The 12518-nt window shown below is 46.1% G+C and overlaps 3 non-coding genes across 3 annotated transcripts; all 3 read left to right on the top strand.

The window, feature by feature from the left end:
• The first annotated feature begins 1351 nt into the window (after positions 1 to 1351).
• Positions 1352 to 1424, top strand: trnav-aac (transfer RNA valine (anticodon AAC)). Its single transcript has one exon. It is a non-coding gene; the product is annotated as a tRNA-Val (tRNA).
• A 2875-nt stretch (positions 1425 to 4299) lies between these two features.
• Positions 4300 to 4372, top strand: trnav-aac (transfer RNA valine (anticodon AAC)). The gene has a single exon. It is a non-coding gene; the product is annotated as a tRNA-Val (tRNA).
• A 5827-nt stretch (positions 4373 to 10199) lies between these two features.
• Positions 10200 to 10272, top strand: trnav-aac (transfer RNA valine (anticodon AAC)). Its single transcript has one exon. It is a non-coding gene; the product is annotated as a tRNA-Val (tRNA).
• Positions 10273 to 12518: the final 2246 nt, after the last annotated feature.

Here is a 12518-nt window from a genome sequence, read left to right as displayed (position 1 = left end):
TGATATTGCAGACGGGCACATCCGAGCAGCTGTGCGAGTCGGAGAGGGATCATCGAACCCTTTTCACGTGAGTTTGCATCTGTTGTTATGCAGGAGCACAATTGGAATTGCAAGAAAATGGCGGGCTGGGCGTGTTGGTAGTGTGGCCGAGCGGTCTAAGGCGCTGGATTAAGGCTCCAGTCTCGACAGAGGCGTGCGTTCGAATCCCACCGCTGCCATTTCCTCTGAACAGCTCCATCGGCGCAGCTTGTTAAAATGCTTTTTCGATCCCTGCTGCATTTCTGTTTAAAATAGAAGAAAAATGGGTTTGCTTCCCGGGGATTTGACTGCGGTTTGTGAAAGTGGCGAATTTTCCAAAGTGTCTGTGCTCGCGTGTTCGACTCCCGCGCGGAAAAATCGCAAGCAGCTCTACTGTTGCTTTCTGTTCCAGGCAAGTTGAGCTTTTACTGGAACCGAATGGAGACTGTTATTTCATCGCTGTTGCGAAACAGAGTCCTCCGGTGACTCGACTCGCCGACATTCGGTTTTCTGGCCAATGAGAAAATCGTTCCAATCTATTTCGATTTCATATGTTATTGAATTTCTCCCACTTTCTTCATTTCCGTCCTGGAGACATCGGAAGGGAAAGGTAATCTAATCGAGACTGCGATTGGTGAAATTCACTTTTTATGGCCCATTATTATTATGTTCTTTCTTTGTCGCTTTGCAGCAATGTCTGGGAAGTGGTGGTGCACTCAGGCTCCAGTATGTTTGAAAGAGTAGTTTGGAATTGCCCTGTTGTTAGTTGAGTGATTACTTTATGGCTCATGCCCCCGGACTGTCTCACATTTAGCATTCATGCTCGCTGTGTCTGAAAATGCATTTGGTTTTCCAGTTTTGTTTGTGTTCCGTGTTAAATGCTTTCTGTTTTGCGATTCGCTCAATACATTACGAATTAACAGGGTTTCTGAGGTAACTTCCAGCTGCAAAAATCCTCAACTGAGAATCTGGGAAACTTTCACGGAGTATGGTCAGTCGGAGCAAAAGTAAGGATGTCGCTCGTTTCTGCACTGTTTCACAATACGACCTTTCCCGTGAGCAGTCGAACAGAGGAAATGATTTTGCCACAGACTGCGACGGTAAGCTCCGCAAAAACGTAATTCTTTAAAGCAGGTGTGAGCAACACAACGTTATTGGGGTACACCACGTGGAAACAGATACTTTGATGTATCTCGTCCATGCTCAGCACATAGCCAAATTTAAACAAGTCCCATTAAACAACGAGCTCATGGATATAGAAAGGTGAAAGGTGGAATGGCTTCAACTTTCAGTGCTGAATGTCACTGAGCCCCAGAGGGGACGGCTGCGGCCTGTTTCTGTAGTGTAGTGGTCATCACGTTCGCCTAACACGCGAAAGGTCCCCAGTTCGAAACTGGGCAGAAACTGCTTTGTCCTTTAACTGTAGACTTTTGGATGGGCAAGAACGGAGCTGACTTGCTTGCTTTCCCATCTGCAAACCTGCCTTCGAGTTTGCTTAAACAAATCTGCTCTCGTAGTGAAATGCAATGCAGTTCCATTTACTAACAGTGCAAAGCATTGTAAAGTTTTTCTCCAACCTGGTTCTGATCATATGCCATTCTGTTTGAGAGTGTAGTTACCCCCTTCTGATCCTTCCACGAAAAGCATTACCGCATTTGCATTCCTTGCGCAGGCAACCCGCTTCAAAGACAGGGAAGAAACCGATGCGCTGGTGTCCCAATGCACCACGGATTCCTGAGCTAATCTGTCTGTCAAATGTATCCCAAAGTCGTCTCTGAAAGACCTCATTTGGAAGGTGTCTGTCGTTATTCAACGTCCGAGAATTGGCACCAGAGATCCTGAATCATGTTTTGGATCAGTTCTCACGTTTGTGGCTCATTCAATCAGCAACAGCAATGAAAGAAATTACAATCTCAGAGGAACCTCTGGATCTGTGCTTTCATAGCGTCGCTAGTATTAAGGTGCGCCCCGAGATCTAAGCCACGTTGGAACTGAAACGGAGGAATCGACAGAGAGACTACAGAATGACATCGCATCCATTTGGTTTTCTTGAAATCACTGACGAGCAGGAAAATGTAAACGGGAGGGCGACTGGGGAAGTGTGGCAGTTGCAGCTCTGGTGAAACTCCTTCTTTGTGATTCACTCAGCAACCAGACACGTGAAGGTGACTCAGGCGTGAGAGCTCTTCACATTGTGAACAAAAAGCAATCAAGGGCAGTTAGCACCTCTTCCGGAGTGGGGGTGAGGTGAGGTAATTACCTTTTGACTTCTGTTACTATGTTCAGAAACTGCCTTTTAGATTGAGGTGAAAAGAAACTGCATTTCTAAAAAGCACCATGGAATTTGTTAAACTCTATTGAGTCGCTTCTCATCGATTCCCACACAGGTTTCCAACTCAGTTGGTATCCATGAGGCTCATGTCCAGGTGTGAACATCTCTGCAGCAAATTGCACGGTGAAGGTAAAAGGCAAGGAAAGTGGCATCTCGAACCGGCCCCGAGGTCAGACCTTCCTCACGATGCAATCTGTCGTTCTCGGATTGGAATGCGACCTCTGGTTTTAGGGTGGAACTTTCTTTGGGAACCTTATTCTGCAAAACAGACACAGTGACTGAAACTATGCTGCACGGTATGATTAGGGACACGGCCTGCTCAGCTTTGTGCATTTTCCCTGTAGTCCGGTGTGTTTCATGTTCCGTGTAAACGTGAAAGTTGTCCTGTTTCGAGCAATGGGTGAAATCATTAAGCAAAGCAAGAATCCGAATTGCAGTAATGTCAAGCAGCTGATGGTAATTTGACCCAATCATAACCGATCATATATTCTCACGCACTCACAGATACATTTGTAGCTGAATCCAGTCTGAGAAGATAGACTCAGCTTACCAGTGATTTTTGTCTGGATTGATGGGCTGTCATTATCTGCTGAGAAATTGATATTGCAGACGGGCACATCCGAGCAGCTGTGCGAGTCGGAGAGGGATCATCGAACCCTTTTCACGTGAGTTTGCATCTGTTGTTATGCAGGAGCACAATTGGAATTGCAAGAAAATGGCGGGCTGGGCGTGTTGGTAGTGTGGCCGAGCGGTCTAAGGCGCTGGATTAAGGCTCCAGTCTCGACAGAGGCGTGCGTTCGAATCCCACCGCTGCCATTTCCTCTGAACAGCTCCATCGGCGCAGCTTGTTAAAATGCTTTTTCGATCCCTGCTGCATTTCTGTTTAAAATAGAAGAAAAATGGGTTTGCTTCCCGGGGATTTGACTGCGGTTTGTGAAAGTGGCGAATTTTCCAAAGTGTCTGTGCTCGCGTGTTCGACTCCCGCGCGGAAAAATCGCAAGCAGCTCTACTGTTGCTTTCTGTTCCAGGCAAGTTGAGCTTTTACTGGAACCGAATGGAGACTGTTATTTCATCGCTGTTGCGAAACAGAGTCCTCCGGTGACTCGACTCGCCGACATTCGGTTTTCTGGCCAATGAGAAAATCGTTCCAATCTATTTCGATTTCATATGTTATTGAATTTCTCCCACTTTCTTCATTTCCGTCCTGGAGACATCGGAAGGGAAAGGTAATCTAATCGAGACTGCGATTGGTGAAATTCACTTTTTATGGCCCATTATTATTATGTTCTTTCTTTGTCGCTTTGCAGCAATGTCTGGGAAGTGGTGGTGCACTCAGGCTCCAGTATGTTTGAAAGAGTAATTTGGAATTGCCCTGTTGTTAGTTGAGTGATTACTTTATGGCTCATGCCCCCGGACTGTCTCACATTTAGCATTCATGCTCGCTGTGTCTGAAAATGCATTTGGTTTTCCAGTTTTGTTTGTGTTCCGTGTTAAATGCTTTCTGTTTTGCGATTCGCTCAATACATTACGAATTAACAGGGTTTCTGAGGTAACTTCCAGCTGCAAAAATCCTCAACTGAGAATCTGGGAAACTTTCACGGAGTATGGTCAGTCGGAGCAAAAGTAAGGATGTCGCTCGTTTCTGCACTGTTTCACAATACGACCTTTCCCGTGAGCAGTCGAACAGAGGAAATGATTTTGCCACAGACTGCGACGGTAAGCTCCGCAAAAACGTAATTCTTTAAAGCAGGTGTGAGCAACACAACGTTATTGGGGTACACCACGTGGAAACAGATACTTTGATGTATCTCGTCCATGCTCAGCACATAGCCAAATTTAAACAAGTCCCATTAAACAACGAGCTCATGGATATAGAAAGGTGAAAGGTGGAATGGCTTCAACTTTCAGTGCTGAATGTCACTGAGCCCCAGAGGGGACGGCTGCGGCCTGTTTCTGTAGTGTAGTGGTCATCACGTTCGCCTAACACGCGAAAGGTCCCCAGTTCGAAACTGGGCAGAAACTGCTTTGTCCTTTAACTGTAGACTTTTGGATGGGCAAGAACGGAGCTGACTTGCTTGCTTTCCCATCTGCAAACCTGCCTTCGAGTTTGCTTAAACAAATCTGCTCTCGTAGTGAAATGCAATGCAGTTCCATTTACTAACAGTGCAAAGCATTGTAAAGTTTTTCTCCAACCTGGTTCTGATCATATGCCATTCTGTTTGAGAGTGTAGTTACCCCCTTCTGATCCTTCCACGAAAAGCATTACCGCATTTGCATTCCTTGCGCAGGCAACCCGCTTCAAAGACAGGGAAGAAACCGATGCGCTGGTGTCCCAATGCACCACGGATTCCTGAGCTAATCTGTCTGTCAAATGTATCCCAAAGTCGTCTCTGAAAGACCTCATTTGGAAGGTGTCTGTCGTTATTCAACGTCCGAGAATTGGCACCAGAGATCCTGAATCATGTTTTGGATCAGTTCTCACGTTTGTGGCTCATTCAATCAGCAACAGCAATGAAAGAAATTACAATCTCAGAGGAACCTCTGGATCTGTGCTTTCATAGCGTCGCTAGTATTAAGGTGCGCCCCGAGATCTAAGCCACGTTGGAACTGAAACGGAGGAATCGACAGAGAGACTACAGAATGACATCGCATCCATTTGGTTTTCTTGAAATCACTGACGAGCAGGAAAATGTAAACGGGAGGGCGACTGGGGAAGTGTGGCAGTTGCAGCTCTGGTGAAACTCCTTCTTTGTGATTCACTCAGCAACCAGACACGTGAAGGTGACTCAGGCGTGAGAGCTCTTCACATTGTGAACAAAAAGCAATCAAGGGCAGTTAGCACCTCTTCCGGAGTGGGGGTGAGGTGAGGTAATTACCTTTTGACTTCTGTTACTATGTTCAGAAACTGCCTTTTAGATTGAGGTGAAAAGAAACTGCATTTCTAAAAAGCACCATGGAATTTGTTAAACTCTATTGAGTCGCTTCTCATCGATTCCCACACAGGTTTCCAACTCAGTTGGTATCCATGAGGCTCATGTCCAGGTGTGAACATCTCTGCAGCAAATTGCACGGTGAAGGTAAAAGGCAAGGAAAGTGGCATCTCGAACCGGCCCCGAGGTCAGACCTTCCTCACGATGCAATCTGTCGTTCTCGGATTGGAATGCGACCTCCGGTTTTAGGGTGGAACTTTCTTTGGGAACCTTATTCTGCAAAACAGACACAGTGACTGAAACTATGCTGCACGGTATGATTTGGGACACGGCCTGCTCAGCTTTGTGCATTTTCCCTGTAGTCCGTGTGTTTCATGTTCCGTGTAAACGTGAAAGTTGTCCTGTTTCGAGCAATGGGTGAAATCATTTAGCAAAGCAAGAATCCGAATTGCTGTAATGTCAAGCAGCTGATGGTAATTTGACCCAATCATAACCGATCATATATTCTCACGCACTCACAGATACATTTGTAGCTGAATCCAGTCTGAGAAGATAGACTCAGCTTACCAGTGATTTTTGTCTGGATTGATGGGCTGTCATTATCTGCTGAGAAATTGATATTGCAGACGGGCACATCCGAGCAGCTGTGCGAGTCGGAGAGGGATCATCGAACCCCTTTCACGTGAGTTTGCATCTGTTGTTATGCAGGAGCACAATTGGAATTGCAAGAAAATGGCGGGCTGGGCGTGTTGGTAGTGTGGCCGTGCGGTCTAAGGTGCTGAACTAAGGCTCCAGTCTCGACAGAGGCGTGCGTTCGAAACCCGCCGCTGCCATTTTCTCTGAACAGCTCCATCGGCACAGCTTGTTAAAATGCTTTTTCGATCCCTGCTGCATTTCTGTTTAAAATAGAAGAAAAATGGGTTTGCTTCCCGGGGAATTGACTGCGGTGTGGGAAAGTGCCGAATTTTCCAAAGTGCCTGTTCTGTCGTGATCGTGTTCGCCTCCCGCGGGGAAAATCGCTAGCAGCTCTACTGTTGCTTTCTGTTCCAGGCAAGTTGAGCTTTTACTGGAACCGAATGGAGACTGTTATTTCATCGCTGTTGCGAAACAGAGTCCTACGGTGACTCGACCCGCCGTCATTCGGTTTTCTGGCCAATGAGAAAATCGTTCCAATCTATTTCGATGTCATATGTTATTGAATTTCTCCCACTTTCTTCATTTCCGCCCTGGAGACATCGGAAGGGAAAGGTAATCTAATCGAGACTGCGATTGGTGAAATTCACTTTTTATGGCCCATTCTTGTTATGTTCTTTCTTTGTCGCTTTGCAGCATTGTCTGGGAAGTGGTGGTGCACTCAGGCTCCGGGATGTTTGAAAGAGTAGTTTGGAATTGCCCCGTTGTTAGTTGTGTGATTACTTTATGGCTCATGCCCCCGGACTGTCTCACATTAAGCATTCATGCTCGCTGTTTCTGAAAATGCATTTGGTTTTCCAGTTTTGTTTGTGTTCCGTGTTAAATGCTTTCTGTTTTGCGATTCGCTCAATACATTACGAATTAACAGGGTTTCTGAGGTAACTTCCAGCTGCAAAAATGCTCAACTGAGAATCTGGGAAACTTTCACGGAGTATGGTCAGTCGGAGCAAAAGTAAGGATGTCGTTCGTTTCTGCAGTGTTTCACAATACTACCTTTCCCGTGAGCAGTCGAACAGACTAAATGATTTTGCCACAGACTGCGACGGTAAGCTCCGCAAAAACGTAATTCTTTAAAGCAGGTGTGAGCAACACAACGTTATTGGGGTACACCACGTGTAAACAGATACTTCGATGTATCTCGTCCATGCTCAGCACAAAGCCAAATTTAAACAAGTCCCATCAAACAACGAGCTCATGGATCCAGAAAGGTGAAAGGTAGAATGGCTTCAACTTTCAGTGCTGGATGTCACTGAGCCCCAGCAAGGACGGCCGTGGCCTGTCTCTGTAGTGTAGTGGTCATCAAGTTCGCCTTGCACGCGAAAAGTCCCCAGTTCGAGACTGGGCAGAAACTGCTTTGTCCTTTAACCGTAGACTTTTGCATGGACAAGAACGGAGCTGACTTGCTTGCTTTCCCATCTGCAAACCTGCCTTCGAGTTTGCTTAAACAAATCTGCTCTCGTAGTGAAATGCAATGCAGTTCCATTTACTAACATTGCAAAGCATTGTAAAGTTTTTCTCCAACCTGGTTCTGATCATATGCCATTCTGTTTGAGAGTGTAGTTACCCCCTTCTGATCCTTCCACGAAAAGCATTACCGCATTTGCATTCCTTGCGCAGGCAACCCGGTTCAAAGACAGGGAAGAAGCCGATGCGCTGGTGTCACAATGCACCACGGATTCCTGAGCTAATCTGTCTGTCAAATGTATCCCAAAGTCGTCTCTGAAAGACCTCATTTGGAAGGTGTCTGTCGTTATTCAACGTCCGAGAATTGGCACCAGAGATCCTGAATCATGTTTTGGATCAGTTCTCACGTTTGTGGCTCATTCAATCAGCAACAGCAATGAAAGAAATTACAATCTCAGAGGAACCTCTGGATCTGTGCTTTCATAGCGTCGCTAGTATTAAGGTGCGCCCCGAGATCTAAGCCACGTTGGAACTGAAACGGAGGAATCGACAGAGAGACTACAGAATGACATCGCATCCATTTGGTTTTCTTGAAATCACTGACGAGCAGGAAAATGTAAACGGGAGGGCGACTGGGGAAGTGTGGCAGTTGCAGCTCTGGTGAAACTCCTTCTTTGTGATTCACTCAGCAACCAGACACGTGAAGGTGACTCAGGCGTGAGAGCTCTTCACATTGTGAACAAAAAGCAATCAAGGGCAGTTAGCACCTCTTCCGGAGTGGGGGTGAGGTGAGGTAATTACCTTTTGACTTCTGTTACTATGTTCAGAAACTGCCTTTTAGATTGAGGTGAAAAGAAACTGCATTTCTAAAAAGCACCATGGAATTTGTTAAACTCTATTGAGTCGCTTCTCATCGATTCCCACACAGGTTTCCAACTCAGTTGGTATCCATGAGGCTCATGTCCAGGTGTGAACATCTCTGCAGCAAATTGCACGGTGAAGGTAAAAGGCAAGGAAAGTGGCATCTCGAACCGGCCCCGAGGTCAGACCTTCCTCACGATGCAATCTGTCGTTCTCGGATTGGAATGCGACCTCTGGTTTTAGGGTGGAACTTTCTTTGGGAACCTTATTCTGCAAAACAGACACAGTGACTGAAACTATGCTGCACGGTATGATTAGGGACACGGCCTGCTCAGCTTTGTGCATTTTCCCTGTAGTCCGGTGTGTTTCATGTTCCGTGTAAACGTGAAAGTTGTCCTGTTTCGAGCAATGGGTGAAATCATTAAGCAAAGCAAGAATCCGAATTGCAGTAATGTCAAGCAGCTGATGGTAATTTGACCCAATCATAACCGATCATATATTCTCACGCACTCACAGATACATTTGTAGCTGAATCCAGTCTGAGAAGATAGACTCAGCTTACCAGTGATTTTTGTCTGGATTGATGGGCTGTCATTATCTGCTGAGAAATTGATATTGCAGACGGGCACATCCGAGCAGCTGTGCGAGTCGGAGAGGGATCATCGAACCCTTTTCACGTGAGTTTGCATCTGTTGTTATGCAGGAGCACAATTGGAATTGCAAGAAAATGGCGGGCTGGGCGTGTTGGTAGTGTGGCCGAGCGGTCTAAGGCGCTGGATTAAGGCTCCAGTCTCGACAGAGGCGTGCGTTCGAATCCCACCGCTGCCATTTCCTCTGAACAGCTCCATCGGCGCAGCTTGTTAAAATGCTTTTTCGATCCCTGCTGCATTTCTGTTTAAAATAGAAGAAAAATGGGTTTGCTTCCCGGGGATTTGACTGCGGTTTGTGAAAGTGGCGAATTTTCCAAAGTGTCTGTGCTCGCGTGTTCGACTCCCGCGCGGAAAAATCGCAAGCAGCTCTACTGTTGCTTTCTGTTCCAGGCAAGTTGAGCTTTTACTGGAACCGAATGGAGACTGTTATTTCATCGCTGTTGCGAAACAGAGTCCTCCGGTGACTCGACTCGCCGACATTCGGTTTTCTGGCCAATGAGAAAATCGTTCCAATCTATTTCGATTTCATATGTTATTGAATTTCTCCCACTTTCTTCATTTCCGTCCTGGAGACATCGGAAGGGAAAGGTAATCTAATCGAGACTGCGATTGGTGAAATTCACTTTTTATGGCCCATTATTATTATGTTCTTTCTTTGTCGCTTTGCAGCAATGTCTGGGAAGTGGTGGTGCACTCAGGCTCCAGTATGTTTGAAAGAGTAGTTTGGAATTGCCCTGTTGTTAGTTGAGTGATTACTTTATGGCTCATGCCCCCGGACTGTCTCACATTTAGCATTCATGCTCGCTGTGTCTGAAAATGCATTTGGTTTTCCAGTTTTGTTTGTGTTCCGTGTTAAATGCTTTCTGTTTTGCGATTCGCTCAATACATTACGAATTAACAGGGTTTCTGAGGTAACTTCCAGCTGCAAAAATCCTCAACTGAGAATCTGGGAAACTTTCACGGAGTATGGTCAGTCGGAGCAAAAGTAAGGATGTCGCTCGTTTCTGCACTGTTTCACAATACGACCTTTCCCGTGAGCAGTCGAACAGAGGAAATGATTTTGCCACAGACTGCGACGGTAAGCTCCGCAAAAACGTAATTCTTTAAAGCAGGTGTGAGCAACACAACGTTATTGGGGTACACCACGTGGAAACAGATACTTTGATGTATCTCGTCCATGCTCAGCACATAGCCAAATTTAAACAAGTCCCATTAAACAACGAGCTCATGGATATAGAAAGGTGAAAGGTGGAATGGCTTCAACTTTCAGTGCTGAATGTCACTGAGCCCCAGAGGGGACGGCTGCGGCCTGTTTCTGTAGTGTAGTGGTCATCACGTTCGCCTAACACGCGAAAGGTCCCCAGTTCGAAACTGGGCAGAAACTGCTTTGTCCTTTAACTGTAGACTTTTGGATGGGCAAGAACGGAGCTGACTTGCTTGCTTTCCCATCTGCAAACCTGCCTTCGAGTTTGCTTAAACAAATCTGCTCTCGTAGTGAAATGCAATGCAGTTCCATTTACTAACAGTGCAAAGCATTGTAAAGTTTTTCTCCAACCTGGTTCTGATCATATGCCATTCTGTTTGAGAGTGTAGTTACCCCCTTCTGATCCTTCCACGAAAAGCATTACCGCATTTGCATTCCTTGCGCAGGCAACCCGCTTCAAAGACAGGGAAGAAACCGATGCGCTGGTGTCCCAATGCACCACGGATTCCTGAGCTAATCTGTCTGTCAAATGTATCCCAAAGTCGTCTCTGAAAGACCTCATTTGGAAGGTGTCTGTCGTTATTCAACGTCCGAGAATTGGCACCAGAGATCCTGAATCATGTTTTGGATCAGTTCTCACGTTTGTGGCTCATTCAATCAGCAACAGCAATGAAAGAAATTACAATCTCAGAGGAACCTCTGGATCTGTGCTTTCATAGCGTCGCTAGTATTAAGGTGCGCCCCGAGATCTAAGCCACGTTGGAACTGAAACGGAGGAATCGACAGAGAGACTACAGAATGACATCGCATCCATTTGGTTTTCTTGAAATCACTGACGAGCAGGAAAATGTAAACGGGAGGGCGACTGGGGAAGTGTGGCAGTTGCAGCTCTGGTGAAACTCCTTCTTTGTGATTCACTCAGCAACCAGACACGTGAAGGTGACTCAGGCGTGAGAGCTCTTCACATTGTGAACAAAAAGCAATCAAGGGCAGTTAGCACCTCTTCCGGAGTGGGGGTGAGGTGAGGTAATTACCTTTTGACTTCTGTTACTATGTTCAGAAACTGCCTTTTAGATTGAGGTGAAAAGAAACTGCATTTCTAAAAAGCACCATGGAATTTGTTAAACTCTATTGAGTCGCTTCTCATCGATTCCCACACAGGTTTCCAACTCAGTTGGTATCCATGAGGCTCATGTCCAGGTGTGAACATCTCTGCAGCAAATTGCACGGTGAAGGTAAAAGGCAAGGAAAGTGGCATGTCGAACCGGCCCCGAGGTCAGACCTTCCTCACGATGCAATCTGTCGTTCTCGGATTGGAATGCGACCTCTGGTTTTAGGGTGGAACTTTCTTTGGGAACCTTATTCTGCAAAACAGACACAGTGACTGAAACTATGCTGCACGGTATGATTAGGGACACGGCCTGCTCAGCTTTGTGCATTTTCCCTGTAGTCCGGTGTGTTTCATGTTCCGTGTAAACGTGAAAGTTGTCCTGTTTCGAGCAATGGGTGAAATCATTAAGCAAAGCAAGAATCCGAATTGCAGTAATGTCAAGCAGCTGATGGTAATTTGACCCAATCATAACCGATCATATATTCTCACGCACTCACAGATACATTTGTAGCTGAATCCAGTCTGAGAAGATAGACTCAGCTTACCAGTGATTTTTGTCTGGATTGATGGGCTGTCATTATCTGCTGAGAAATTGATATTGCAGACGGGCACATCCGAGCAGCTGTGCGAGTCGGAGAGGGATCATCGAACCCTTTTCACGTGAGTTTGCATCTGTTGTTATGCAGGAGCACAATTGGAATTGCAAGAAAATGGCGGGCTGGGCGTGTTGGTAGTGTGGCCGAGCGGTCTAAGGCGCTGGATTAAGGCTCCAGTCTCGACAGAGGCGTGCGTTCGAATCCCACCGCTGCCATTTCCTCTGAACAGCTCCATCGGCGCAGCTTGTTAAAATGCTTTTTCGATCCCTGCTGCATTTCTGTTTAAAATAGAAGAAAAATGGGTTTGCTTCCCGGGGATTTGACTGCGGTTTGTGAAAGTGGCGAATTTTCCAAAGTGTCTGTGCTCGCGTGTTCGACTCCCGCGCGGAAAAATCGCAAGCAGCTCTACTGTTGCTTTCTGTTCCAGGCAAGTTGAGCTTTTACTGGAACCGAATGGAGACTGTTATTTCATCGCTGTTGCGAAACAGAGTCCTCCGGTGACTCGACTCGCCGACATTCGGTTTTCTGGCCAATGAGAAAATCGTTCCAATCTATTTCGATTTCATATGTTATTGAATTTCTCCCACTTTCTTCATTTCCGTCCTGGAGACATCGGAAGGGAAAGGTAATCTAATCGAGACTGCGATTGGTGAAATTCACTTTTTATGGCCCATTATTATTATGTTCTTTCTTTGTCGCTTTGCAGCAATGTCTGGGAA

This window comes from Chiloscyllium punctatum, chromosome 6, assembly GCF_047496795.1.
Source record: "Chiloscyllium punctatum isolate Juve2018m chromosome 6, sChiPun1.3, whole genome shotgun sequence".
NCBI classification, from domain to species: Eukaryota; Metazoa; Chordata; class Chondrichthyes; order Orectolobiformes; family Hemiscylliidae; genus Chiloscyllium; species Chiloscyllium punctatum.
The sequence above is the reverse complement of the archived record's forward strand: the minus strand, read 5'-3'. Positions and strand labels throughout refer to the sequence as shown.